The sequence below is a fragment of the Eulemur rufifrons genome, chromosome 8 (genome assembly GCF_041146395.1).
Source record: "Eulemur rufifrons isolate Redbay chromosome 8, OSU_ERuf_1, whole genome shotgun sequence".
Classification (NCBI taxonomy): domain Eukaryota; kingdom Metazoa; phylum Chordata; class Mammalia; order Primates; family Lemuridae; genus Eulemur; species Eulemur rufifrons.
The window spans coordinates 13801920-13816024 of NC_090990.1; the positions used below are offsets into that span (position 1 = coordinate 13801920).

The following is a 14105-nucleotide window of genomic DNA, read 5'->3' on the forward strand; positions in this document are numbered from 1 at the left end:
CACCCTCCTTTGGATGAGTCCTGCTGCCTCAGCAGGCCCGAAGCTCCTCTTGGGGCTCTTGCTTACCTGGGACCCTGGCTGAGAACTTGGCCCCGCCTGCCACTCAAAGGCACCATAGGGACCTGGGCTGCACTGAAGGCTGAGCCACTCCCACCAGCCAGGCATGGGGGTAGAGAGGGCAGGCAGGAGCCCAGAGCCCTGGGCCAAACTTCCCCAGCAGGGAACAAGAGATTCCAGGCCATTCTCCTTGAAGCCCTCCCACACCCCATCATATCCACTCCTAGGGCCTCCTGTCCTGAGGATCAAAGGCCAAAATCAAAAGTATATGCTGCAGCCAGGGTCTTAGTGGAGAGCACGTTCAGTGAGGGAAGCACAGCCCAGAATGGCCCCATCCACGTTCCCCGTGGCCCAGCTTGAAGGCTTGCACTCAGCGTGGAGGGTGGCTCCTGCAGTCTCCCACCACACCTAATAATAAAGCAGTCTATAGACCCCCCCAAAAAATTCTATACATTTAGGGGGTATGAGTGGCTTTTCGTTACATGAATGAGTTGCATATGGTGGAATCTGGGCTTTTAGTGTACATTGTACCCAACAGGTGATTTTTCATCCTTCACCCCTCCTTTTCCCCCTTTGAGTCTCCAGTGTCCCTGAAGTCACTCTGTGTGACCCTGCATCCCCACAGCTCAGCTCCCACTTATACATGAGAAAATGAGGTGTTTGTTTTTCCGTTCCTGAGTTACTTCACTTAGGATGATGGCCTCCAGTTCCATCCAAGTTGCTTCAAAAGACATTATTTCACTCTTTTAAGGCTGAGTAGTATTCCATGGTGTATGTATATATATATACACGACACTTTCTTTATCTACTCACTGGTTGATGGGCACTAGGTTGATTCCATATCTTTGCCATCGTGAATTGTGCTGCGATAAACATACGAGTGCCCGTGTCTTTTTGATATAGTGACTTCTTTTCCTTTGGGTAAATACCCAGTGGTGGGATTGCTGAGTTGAATGGTAGATCTACTTTTAGTGCTTTGAGAAATCTCCATGCTGACCTCCATAGACATTGTACTAATTTACATTCCCACCAGCAGTGTGTAATTGTTCCCTTTTCACTACATCCGCGCTAAAATCTATTGTTTTTTTACTTTAGTAATGGTCATTCTGACGGGTAAGATGGTAGCTCATTGTGGTTTTAATTTGCATTTCCAGCCGGGCATGGTGGCTCATGCCTGTAATCCTAGCACTCTGGGAGGCCGAGAGGCGGGAGGATCGCTCGAGGTCAGGAGTTCGAGACCAGCCTGAGCAAGAGGGAGACTCCGTCTCTACTAAAAAATAGAAAGAAATTATTTGGACAGCTAAAAATATATATAGAAAAAATTAGCTGGGCATGGTGATGCATGCCTGTAGTCCCAGCTACTCGGGAGGCTGAGGCAGAAGAATTGCTTGAGCCCAGGAGTTTGAGGTTGCTGTGAGCTGGGCTGACTCCACGGCACTCTAGCCCAGGCAACAGAGCAAGACTCTGTCTCAAAAAAATAAATAAATAAATAAATAAAATAAAATTGCATTTCCCTGATGATTAGTGATGTTTCAACAAATGTTTATTGAGCACCCTCTATAGGCAGGTACAGTTCTAGGTGCTGGGGACACAGCGGTGACCACCAGAGTCCTGTCTCCCTGGATCTCCACTGTCCTGGAAGAGACAGACGTAAGATAATGACACCACGTACCCTAGACAGTGATGAGTGCTGTGAGGAGCATAAATAGGGTCGTGAAGAAGCAAGGGACTGGGTGGGATGAGGGCTCCTTCTTCTGGCGTGGGCAGGAAAGGGCTCAGAGGAGGTGGCCTTTGAGCTGAAGAATGAGGAGTGTGAGCCAAGCAAAGACTAAGAGGGAGAGTGTTCCAGGCAAGGGAATCACAAATGCAAAAACCCTGGGGGAAGAGGAGGCACAGGAGGTCTGAATGGGGGGAGGGGTGGGGCCAGCAGGTGATGTCAGAAAGGTGGGCAGGCCCCAGAGCTTGGAGGTGCCTGACCAGGATGAATGGAGGCCCGAGCAGGGGCCTGCCAGGAAAATCAAGGAGTTTGACCCCCTGTTTGTTGGATGGCCCCTTAAAAAACTGTTTGAGCGAAAATGGCTTTGGGGGCTTGCCGCTTTAGGCCTCTCCAGGTACCTGTGGGACATCTGAGGCCCAGAGAGGGAAAGTGGTCCTCCCAAAGTCACAGAGGGAGGTGGCAGGACTCGACCCAGGTCTCCTAACCACCAACCAGTCTCTTCGCAACGTACCCACACAGCCCTTCTGGATTAAGGTAAAGATTTATTAAGTATGATACTTAGTGTTTGCCAAGAAAGTGACATACAAGTCATGCATGTCACATGCAAGTGACAAGTAGACAGGAGGGAGGTGAGGCTCCGAGGTTCAGGGACCTGGTTAAGGGTCATTCAGACCTCAGTTCCATGCGATTGACCCTGGCCAAGTGACCGAACCTCAAAAGAGTTGGGGACAGTAATGGTTTCTAGCTCGTAAGATTGAGGATTCAGTGAGATATGACGCACGTCGAGCACTTTCTATAGTGCTTGGCACAATGTGAGTGTTTGCTGAGCGTTTTTCATTTAAATTATTTTATGGCCCGTGGGGTCTGTAAATGGATTAATCATCCTTGTTTCAAGCAGTGTAATCATTGGTCCATAAATGGTCCCTTGGCTATTTTATTATTAAAATCAAATTTAAAACACTGATGAACCATCATTCAATACCAGGACTAGGACACTGACAGTCATTTACATCTTCCTCTGGTCCACACCATCCCTCCCTCCCACCTCCCTTTCTGTGGGGTAGCCCCCGTGCTGAATCTGTGGTTTGTCATTCCTTGCCTTTTGATTAGTATTTTAATTTTGTTTTTGATTAGTATTTTTTATTTATTTATTTTTTTGAACGTGGCGTCTTGCTGTGTCACCTGGTCTAGAGTGCCGTGGCATCAGCCTAGCTCACAGCAGCCTCAAACTCCTGGGTTCAAGCGATCCTCCTGCCTCAGCCTCCCAACTAGCTAGGTCTACAGGCGCACTCCGCCAAGCCTGCCTAAATTCTTTCTGTTTTCAGTAGAGACGGGGTCTCGCTCTTCCTCAGGCTGGTTTTGAACTCCTGAGTTCAAATGATCCTCCTGCCTTGGCCTCCCAGAGTGTTGGGATTACAGGCGTGAGCTACCGCGCCGGGCCAGTATTTTTGATTAGTATTGGTATCATATGTAGGTATCATATATATATATATATATATATATATATATATAAATAAATATCTAGGGTTTCTCATTCCCTTTGCCTTTTTGATTAGTATTTAAATCACATGTATCATGTATAAGTGTGTGTATATATATTAAATATATGTAACTTTATGAAAGAGTATTATGCTTTATATGATCTCCTGGAACTTGCTTTTTTCACTCAATCTTATATTGCTGAGGTTCCTCTGTATTGTTTCATGTAGCTGTAATTCATTTCTTTACTGCCGTATAATATTCTAGCGGGTAACCATCCCATAATGTTTATTCGTTTTCTTGATGATGGCATTTGAGTTGTTTTCAGATTTTCACCAAGTATGGAAAAAGCACCTCTAAGTATTCGTGTACATACTTGCTAATGCATGGATAATAGGCGTTTACTTTTGGTGTATCTAGGAGTGGAATTATTGAGTCATAGGATCCGTGCAGGTATTACAAGTAAGACCAAATTGTTTTCTAAAATGATTTTACCAATTTACACTCCCTCCAGTAATGTTTGAGAAGTCCTGCTTTTCTGCATCTTCTACAACACATAGCATTGTCACACTTCTTAATTTTTTCCAGCCAAATGAGTACAATGATTTCACATTGCAAACACGACTTACAATTCTCTGACTACCAGTGAAGATGATTAAGTGTGTATGAGTTTGTGATGAGCCCTCTTTCTGGGAATATCTTTTGCCCATTTGTCTATTTGCCCTTTTTAAAAGCCTTTTCTTACTGATTTGTAATAGTTCTTTATACTCCTGAGTCTAATCATATTTTGGATAAACTACATTTGATCTTAACCAAAAGGCCAAGGAGCCATATTTTGGATACACTAAAAATCTAAAATTTAATATAGTCTAATTTGGCGATCTTAGTCATTGCTTTTTAGGTTTTGTTTAAGAAAGTTTACAATACTTCAAGGTCAGAAAGCCATTTGCCTATAGTTTCTGCTAAATGTTTTGGAGTTTTGTTTTTCATGTTTAAGGCCTGGATCCATGTACAGTTGTGTATAATGTAAGGGAGGGATCCAATTCAATTTTTTTTGCCGCATCTAGATACCCATTTTTTTCTTATATTTTTTAGTTGTTTGTTGTTAATGCATAGAAATGCAATTGCCTTTTCTCTTCATTTTGATCTCATCAAGATAACTTGCTAAAAACTCTATTTCCAATTCTATGTCTATAGAGGCTATGTAGACAATGAGTTGGAAATAATAATAGTTTTGCATTTTTAAATCTTTATGCTTTTTATTTTGAGATGAGGTCTCACTATGTTGCCCAGGCTGGTCTTAAACTCCTGGGTTCAAGTGATCCTCCCTCCTCTGGCTGGGATTATGAGCTTGAGCCACCATGCCCAGCTTTAAATCTTTATGCTTTTAACTTTTTTTCTTAGTGCACTGTCTAGGACCACCAGTACAATGTTAAAAAAAAAAAAAATGATGGTACCATACTAGGTGTCTTTGCCTCATTATTTTTTATTTTAGAGGGAATGTTCCGATATTTCCCCATTTAGGATGTATGTGTTATAGAATTTTTATAAGTTGCTTTTTTACAGGTTAAGGAAACTCTCTTCTATTCATAACTTATTGAGAGCTTTTTATTTAATTTTTAATTTTTATTTATTTATTTTTTTGAGACAAGGTCTCACTCTGTCACCCAGGCTAAAGTTCAGTGGTGTAATCATAGCTCACTGCAGCCTCAAACTCCTAGGCTTGAGAGATCCTCCTGCCTCAGCCTCCTGAGTAGCTGGGACGACAGGTATGTGCCACCACACCTGGCTATTTTTCCTTTTTTGTTTTTCTTTTCCTCTGTGTGTGTGTGTGTGTGTGTGTGTGTGTGGAGATGGGCGTCTCACTGTTGCCCCTGCTGGTCTGGAACTCCTGACCTCAAGTGATCCACCCACCTCAACCTCCTAAAGTGCTAGGATTGTAGGCATGAGGCACCAAGTCAAGCTTAGAGAGTTTGTTTTTTTTTAAAGAAATCACAATTTGTGTATTAAATGCTTTTTGAAAGTATCAAATATCTTGAAATGATTATATGATTTTTCTCCTTTAATCTGTTACTGTAGTTAATTACATGTGTCAATTTTCTAATATTAAACCATCCTTGCATTCCTAGGATTAACCTAAATTTTCATTATGTATATATTTGGTTATGCTCTGATAATATCTTGTTTAGAATTATTACAGCTATTGGGACTTTTCTGGGTTAGTTATTGCAGTTATAATGGTCTCAGAATTAGATGGTAATTTCTCTTTTACCGTTTTTTGGGAAAGTGTGGATAAAATTGAGGTAATTTGTTTCTTGAAGTTTGGTAGAATTCACCTATAAAACTAATTTGGCCTGTTTTTTTTGTAGAGATGAGGTCTCGCTGTGTTGCTCAGGCTGGTCTAGAACTCCTGGCCTCATACAGTCCTCCTACCTCCCAAAGTGCTAGGATTACAGGCGTGAGGCCCAGGAGGCATAAACCTGGCCTCCTGTTGTATTTTTTGTGGAAAGATTTTAACTACTGTTTCAATTTCTTAATTGGGTTATTTATGTCATCTTGAGTCAGTTTTGGCAAATTATTAATATTGTTTTAGGTATGTATGTATTTAATCTACATTTTCAAATTTATCAGCATAAGGTCATTTATAGCATTTTTTATTATTCTTTTCTATAGTAACTGCCTACTCTCTCTCCCCCTCCCCCTCCTCTCCCTCTTGTCTTTCTTGATTAATATTGTCATAGGTTATTGACCTTTTTAAAGGACCAACTTGTGGCTTTGGTCTTCTCAACTGAATTTCTGTTTTGTTGATTTCTGCTCTTTGTAATCTTTTACTTTCTTTGGTTTCTTTTTTTTTTTTTTTTAAACAGAAACCAAAGCTGGTTTCTAAATTGAACACTTAGCTCATTAATTTTTAACCTTTCTTTGCTGCATTACACAATTTTTGATATGTGGTGTTCTGTTATCATTCAGTTCTAAGTAATATTAACTTTCTACTGTGACTTTTCTTTGATCCATGAGTTATTTAGGGGTGTTTTTAACCTAAGTGTGTAGGTAATTATTTTTCCTTTTAAAAACTTAACCTGTAGCTTAATTGCATTCTGGTTACAGAATGTGGACTATGTGGAAACCTATATTTAAGACTTTCTTCATGGCCTGCTATGTGATTAATTTTTAAAATGCTTTCATGTTCCTGAAGAGAATGCGTGCTTACATACTTTGTTTCTACCATCCTACGTTTTTATTTCAATTTGTCCTGCCTTTTCTGCTTTATTACTTTAAAAAAATTATTTGTGCCTTTTTTCCCTACAAAGACAAGATTAGCATTTTCTCATATCCCTTCTTCCCCTTCTTCCCTTTGGCGTCGACACCCTTCACTGACGGGCCTCCTTCAGCCCACACATTAACAATGTCTACGTTGGCCGGGTGCGGTGGCTCACGCCTGTAATCCTAGCACTTGGGAGGCCGAGGCAGGAGGATTGTTTGAGCTCAGGAGTTCGAGACCAGCCTGAGCAAGAGTGAGACCCCCGTCTCTACTAAAAATAGAAAGAAATTATATGGACAGCTAAAAACATATACAGGAAAATTAGCCGAGAATGGTGGAGCATGCCCATAGTCCCAGCTACTTGGGAGGCTGAGGCAGGAGGATCGCTTGAGCCCAGGAGTCTGAGGTTGCTGTGAGCTAGCCTGACGCCACAGCACTCTAGCCAGGGTGACAGATCGGGACTCTGCCAAAAAAAAAAAAAAAATCATTGTCTACGTCAAGTGATTTGCTCAGCCTTCAGATACCTTTAGTGTTACCTGTGGAATTTGTTTCCATGACTCAAATAGTTCCTTCAAGATTGTAGGGTTTTTTCCCCAGGGGCTGAGGGGGGTGTCTTTTGTACAAAGCTGAGCCCTTTAATGCTGTGACTCTTATTAACCTTTAACATTTGAGTGACAGTTTAGCTGGATATAAAATTCTTAGTCAGGGGTAGTGGGTGGGAGGCATAAAAAAAATTTAAAAAAATAAAATTCTTAGATTTTTTTCCCTTTGGTACTTTGATGTATTTATTCACACAATTTTTGGTATACTTACACAATTTTTTATATGTGGTGCTTTTGTTATTCAGTTCTAAGTAATTTTAAATTTCTACTATGACTTTTCTTTGCTCCATGAGTTATTTTGGGGTGTTTTAAATGTAAGTGTATGAGCAATTACTTGTCCTTTTAAAAACTTGTAAATTATATTCTGGTCCACAGGATATGGGCCAAAATTTGTATACTTTGGTATACAACTTTGACACTTATTCCTTTTGCAAGTATTAATAATTTCTTTTTCTCTAGACTTTTAGGATGTTTTTGTTGTCTTTTAATATTCCTTATGATATGTCTAAGCATGGGTTTTTCCTTATCTGTCATGCTTGGTATATTTTGGCTCTTTCAAACTGAGATCTTTCTGGCTGGGCACAGTGGCTTACACCTGTAATCTCAGCACTCCACCTGGGAGGTCAAGGTGGATCACTTGAGGCCAGGAGTTCAAGACCAGCCTGTGCAACATAGCAAGACTCCATCTCTACAGAAAAATTAGCCGGGCGTGGTGGTACACACCTGTAGTCCCAGCTTCTTGGGAGGCTGAGGCAGGAGGATCACTTGAGCCCAGGAGTTGGAGGTTGTAGTGGCTGTGATGATGTCACTGCACTCTAGTGGGGCAACAGAGGGAGACTCTGTCTCAAGATAAAATAAAAATAAATCTCCTTTGAACATTCCGTATGAATCTTCATGTAGATATATTTTCATTTCTTTTGAGAAATACTAGGGATAGAATTGCTGGATCATGTGACAAGTATGTAAGGTGTTAACTTTGTAAGAAACTACCAAACTCTTTTCCAAAGTGACTATGCTATTTAACACTCCCATGACCAATATATGAGACTTCGGAGTTTTTCTATATTCTTGCCAGTATTTGGTTTTGCCGGTCTTTGATTTGGTTTCAGTCATTCTGATGGGCATGAAGTGGGTTCAATTTTCATTTACTTGGTAAGTAATGACGTTGAGTACCTTTCCGTGGACTTACTGGTCATTCGAGTGTTTTCTTTGTGGAGTGGCTGTGTCCTTTGCTCACTGAGGGAGGAGGATTGATCAGCATTTTATTGTCAACTTCAGGGAGATCTTTATTTACTGGATACAAGTCCTTTGTCAGCGATATATATTGTGAATATTTGTATCCTATTAATGTTTCTTGTCATTTCAGTTTTTTAATGATATCTTATGATGTGAAGAGATTTTAAATTTTGATAAAGTCCAATTTATCATTTTTTTCTTTTATGAAGTTAGTACTTTGTCTACCCCAAAGTCATGAAATATCCTTTTGCATGTTTCTAATGCTTGTTTTAAATTCCCAGTCTGTCTGTTCTAATACAGCTGGTTCCAGTGTTATCTCTAATCAGTTCATCTTTCTTTAAGTCATCGTGTTCCTTGGATAGTCTGTTCCTTAACTTGTAGCTCACTCCTCAGGGGATTTCATCTATTCTATTTGCTGCTATGTCCTGGGGTAAGAGTCTAAGCCTGACCTAATCTTCCAGCTCCAGTGAGTGCAAAGAGACCACAGTGCCAGGGTGGAGACCCCCAGATGTCAGAAACACTAGGTTCCTCGCTAAATGTGACATCACCATTCTCCCTCCCCAGGTGACTCACGCCACGGGATTGGGCCTCCCTTCAGACCCCAGGGAGAAAGAGTGAGGGGACGGTGCTGTCTGCCAGGTCAGAATCTCCAGCCTCGGGGTCTGGCAGGGAAGAGGTGGTGTTAGAGGCTGCAGAGGCCCGTGGGTCCCTTTTGTGTCCTGCAATTCCATGTTGCTTGCTGTGCGGCCCTGATTTTATCTCAGCAGACACTGGTGCCATCTGCCTGGGCTGCCGACTTCCACGCGGGGGCACTGGCCTTGGTTGTTCCAGGACAGTGGTTGTGCGTGTCGGGGTCTGGGCTTGGCTCAAAGAGGCAAGAGGAGAACTCAACCCTGTCTTCTTTTCTGCACCATTCTCCACCACTCTAAAGACCATGCCCTGCCTTTTCTCCCGGCTGTAGCAACCTCCCCCCCCTACACGCACCATCTAAAACCCCCTTCCGTCTCTCCAGGAGATTCTGTTTTCCCCGTCATTGCCTTGGTTTAGTGGTCTTTCTCTGTCGCTACTTGGGAGTGATCTGAGAGGGCGGGTCCGGGAGCTGTGTGTCTCCCCTCACTGTTAAGGGCAAGGGGTGTGTGCGCTCTCCCACCCCGCCCACTGGCCAGAGCACAAGGAATTCGAAAGGAAAAACACAGACTGGTTAGAGATGCCCTGGACTCAGCGGTATTCGAACAGATGGACCAAGAATTTTAAATAAACATTAGAAACAGGCCAAAGAAATAAGGAAAAATATTAGCAACATAAAATGGAATGAGAAAATGTTAAAAGAAAGAACAAGTGGAAATATTGAATATGAAACACCAGCCTCATCATCTCAACCTGCTACAACCTTTGCACACACCTTACAGCTCACTGTTCTCCAAAAAAGATGTTCATGGCCCCTGGACCTTTGCACAGGCTGTTCCCTCTGCTTAGATTTTCTTCCCTTCCCACAGAAGCAGTTCTGCAGAAACACTTGCAGCACATCCTAAAGGCTCCTTCCCTGATTCTGCTTCATGGTCAAGGTGATACTCAGTGATGGCTTGGGATTTTGGAGTCAGGAAACCGGGGTGCTTGTCCTGATTCTTCAACTAACTGGTTGTGTGACTTTGGGCAGGTCATGCTGCCTCTCTGGACCTCAGGCTTCTCCTGGGAAAAGAGAGTGTTGGGCTGGATTATTCCTGGAGTCCCTTTCAGCTCTGATGTACTGAGCTTTGGTTAAGAGCACAGGCTGGGGCTGCCGCCACCCCTTCCTGGGTCAAGCACTTAATTGCCGTGTGTCACTGAGCAGTTATTTCAGCTCTAAAAGCCTCAGTTTCCTTCACCTAGCATAGTGCTTAAGGAGCTTGTGTTTTTGGAGTTGGGCAATTTGGGCTGCAAATCCCAGCTCTGCCGCTTGACTGCTGTGTGATCTCAGGCAAGTTACTTAACCTCTCTGCTTTTTTCCTCTTCCGTGAAATGGAGATGGCACTAAGAGTACCTACCTCAGGGTTTAGGAGTGCAGTCGATCTTGCTATGATTCTGCTGGTGACAGTTGCTTTGCCACTGTGCAGACTTCTCCATTCAGTTCAGTGAATTCTTGAGGTTTGTCTGCCAGGCTCTGCTAAATGCTTTCCCAACACACTCTCTGTCAAATTTTAGCTTTTAACAGATACTGTCCACTGCATTTTATCTTTACAACAACCGCAAGGTGAGGGTGACTGACCCTGTTTTATAGGTAAGGAAGCTGAAGCTCTAGACAAAGTTACTTTCAAAGCTACACAGCCAGGACATAACCCCAGGTCCACTTCTCCAAGGCCAAGTTCTTTCTTTCCGCCGTGCCACAGTGTTCGGAACGCACGGGACGAGAAAGCTCCATGCGCAGCCTCCCACCCCCTACGTGTGTGTTCTAGCTGTCCACCCTTGGCCATGTGCAAGATGTCTTCTGTAGGTTTTATGCGTATGTGGGTTTTGTGATGGGCCAGCAGTTATTATAATTGAGGCAGAACAAGGGTGGGTGGGACAATTTGGGGCTCATGTGACCCAGGAGAGAGAGCCAAAGGGGCTCCGGGAAAGGGAGGAGAATTCCAGGAGGACACGGAGTCAGCAGCGAGGAGGATTGCGTTTCAACAGGCCCGAGCGGAAGCTGGAGGGCGAGGGCGGGGGGAGCAGATGTGGGCTTTGCCGCGAGGCAGTTGCAGAGGGTGGCACTGGGCTGAACCCCAGCCCCCACCCCCGTGCAGTCCTGCGGGTCTGGGCTGTGGCTTCACCTCTTCCTCAGTTTCCTCACCTGCAGAAGGGCTGCTAGTGCCGTGTGGTAGAGGCGGGGAGCAGGCACGTGGGAAACAGGCCGCCCTGGGTGAGGATCCAGCTGTCCTGCTGGTGGCAGTGACGTGCACGGACTTGAGGCTTAATCCCGAAGCCTCAACTTCCTCATCCGCGGTTTGGAGATTCTCATGCTCAGCTGCGTGGGATCGCTGAAAGGCAAGGGCGAGAGGATTTCTTGGTGAGACCTTCTCTGATCTCTCTGTTTAAAAGTGCACATCGCACTCTCCTCCCCGCCTTCTTCTCCGTCACACTTACACGGCCAGGCGATCTGTCGCTGTCACCTATTTCCCTGTTGTCTGCTTGCCCCACCAGCAGGGAGCTGAGGTGTTTTGTTCAGCACCTAGAACAGCCCCCGGCACATACTAGCTCCTCATTAAACAGTAGTCCCACGAATGTTGGTTGAATAAAATACAGGGAAGGCCTTAGGGTATAGGGGATGTTCAGTCAACGCCAGCTGGACCCTAGAGATGTAGGCTAGGGCCACGAGAGAGGCTGGGACAGCTCACTCGGGAGAACAGAGGGCTGTCCAGGAAGGCATTTGGAGACTGGAAATTTCGGGGTGGTGCTGGTTTCCTCTCTGGCCGCAGCCTGCAAGCAACAAGGCCCGTAGGAGCCTACAGCTGGATGGGCCCGAGCACTGGGGCTTCCCGAGGAGTCAAGGCCTTCGGGCCGGCAGGAAGCCAGTGACACTTGGCTTTCCTGTTTGCTTCAGCTTTTTAAACCACTGTCACTACTCCTAAGTGGAATAAACTGTCTCAAAGAAATGAGAGCCCCAGCTCCATCCCTGCCACCCCAATGGCTAGCAGAAAAAGCACTGGGCATAGAGCCAGGCAGATCTGGGGACCTTGGGCAAGTCACTTCACCTCTCTGAGTCTCCATTTCCTCCTGTGAAATGGGTGCAGTGGCATTCCGCCCCCTCCACCGGCCTCCTGGGGCTTTTGTGTAAAACCCAGTAGAAGTGTGAATTATGACCAATCGTTCCTAGACTGAGGAGCCTGGAAGGCAGAGCTCGTACCTGTAACCCCTAGCACAGAGCCAGGCACACAGTGGGCACTTGGAACTGGTGGCCAGAGAGCTTTAAACTGAACTGATGGCAGCCTGTGTGAAGGGAGAGGTCTGAGTCTGCACCAAGTAGGGCTGTTAGGCAAATCCCGCCCAAGAACCTTCTATAACTCTGCAAGTTTATAGATTCTAAGTGGAAAAGCTACTTGTATAAAATTGGACTCTTATTTTACCACATACTTGAAACTTGTCAACCCACTTGTTTGCAAGACTTTTCCTCTGGCAGAAACAGCTGGCTGAGTATGAATGGCTGATGTGGTTGCTGACAATGTAAGGAGCTGAGAAAAACTGGGAGAACTGTAGTTCTGAGGTTAGCCTCTGTGCTCCAAGGAACAGAAGAGCCAAGGCAAACAACCAGTAAGAGTAATTAATTGGCTCATGTAACCGGGATTTTCAGAGGCAGCCTTCAGGCATGGCTGCATCCAGGAGCCCAAGGGATATTACCAAAGGCTCAGAGTCTCTGCCTCTCTCTGTTCTGCCTTCTGAGCAGTTGCTTCCTCTTCAGGATGCACACAGGGCACCCCCTACCCCCTCACACCCTCACTTCACACCTCCACGTGAGGGTCTTCCAGCTTAGGCCAATCAGGACCCACCTGGAGCTGAAGGCAGGATCAATCCCACCTAAACCAGGCTGAAAGGGGGAGGGTCGCTTCTCAAGGAAACCTTGTGGTATTGTTAGGAAGGGAAATGGATTTCTGGGCGGCCAAAAATTATAGCAGATACTCATTTACAGTCATGGGAGGCGGAGCAGCGGAAAGCCATGGAGATATCTGCCGTGTACTTTACAACTTGCCAATTTCCTTCTAAGAAGCTGATAGTGGAGGCAGAAGGGAGTTTATCTTCCCTGCTTTACAGATAGGAAACAGCCCTTGAGCGTTCGGCCGGGACTCCGACTTGTAGCCCTGGGCTGTCCCCACTGATCTCGGTCACTCTGTGTAAAACCCAGAGGATCCAACCGGGGAGGGAGGGGCAACGCGATTGGAGGCCCCCCCCTATGGAGGGAGTGCTCTCTGTCTAGATAGCAGAGGTCCCCGGGAGGCCACGGTCACGTGAAAGCCCTGGAGGAGCCCGTCCGGAGCCAAGAGAGCAGCCTGACGTGAGGACAGGTCACGGGGCAGCAGTCAGGGGTGGGGTCCTCCTTGCCAGGATGCCCTCCCCCCCCCACCTCACGCACAGCGGTGGAGCGAGGTCACGTGGCCAGGCTAACGTGGGCCTCCCTGTGCCTGGGGTGGCTGAGGCATCGGGTCTGTCATCGGCGACAGAGGATGTCCTGGCACGTGGCTGGGGTGGGGGTGGCAAGTACACTGGATGCCGAGCCAGACAGGCCGGGCCTGAATCCCAGCTCTCCCACGCGGCTGCTGTGTGACCCTGAGCCTCCCTCCCCTTTCTCAGCCTCAATTCTCTCTTCTGACCCAGAGCTGGTAACTCCCACCTCACTGGAAGCAGAAGACGGAGCGGGTCGCCCCCAGCACGCGGTAGGTCTCTGAGGGTTTCTCCCTTTCCCTCTTTGTAGTGTCCTGTAAATAGCTGTGTGACCTTGGCCAAGTTACTTAACTTCTCTGTTCGTTGGGAGCAACGATAGTACCTCCTATGTCACGTTAGTGCGAGGACTAGATGAATTGATGTGTTCAAAGTGCTTAGAACAGTTCCCGGCACTGTCCTTGTCACTGTGACTCCTGGCTAACACTTGCTGTGTGATAGGGCCAGGTCATAGGCTTTTCACTCATTGTTTGTTGTACGTTGAGCTCTCATTCTTACAATGGCACAATGACATAGGCACTCACTGTGATGATCCCCTCGGACTTGTGAGGGAACCGAGGCCCAGGAGGGGGCAGTGGAGGTC

The 14105-nt window shown here is 45.6% G+C and overlaps 1 protein-coding gene across 3 annotated transcripts in view; it reads left to right on the forward strand.

Moving 5' to 3' along the window:
• ALPL (alkaline phosphatase, biomineralization associated) overlaps positions 1 to 14105 on the forward strand; it is a 58111-nt gene that overhangs the window by 14391 nt on the left and 29615 nt on the right. Inside the window, exon 2 of one of the 3 annotated variants that reach the window (XM_069479469.1) lies at positions 13679 to 13737. The exons of 1 other annotated variant lie outside the window; for it this stretch is intronic. The gene's annotated coding sequence lies outside the window, so the exon portion shown is untranslated. Of the gene's footprint in view, positions 1 to 5004; positions 5023 to 13678; positions 13738 to 14105 lie in introns of those variants that run through there. One more of the 3 variants, XM_069479466.1, reaches the window with a different exon arrangement.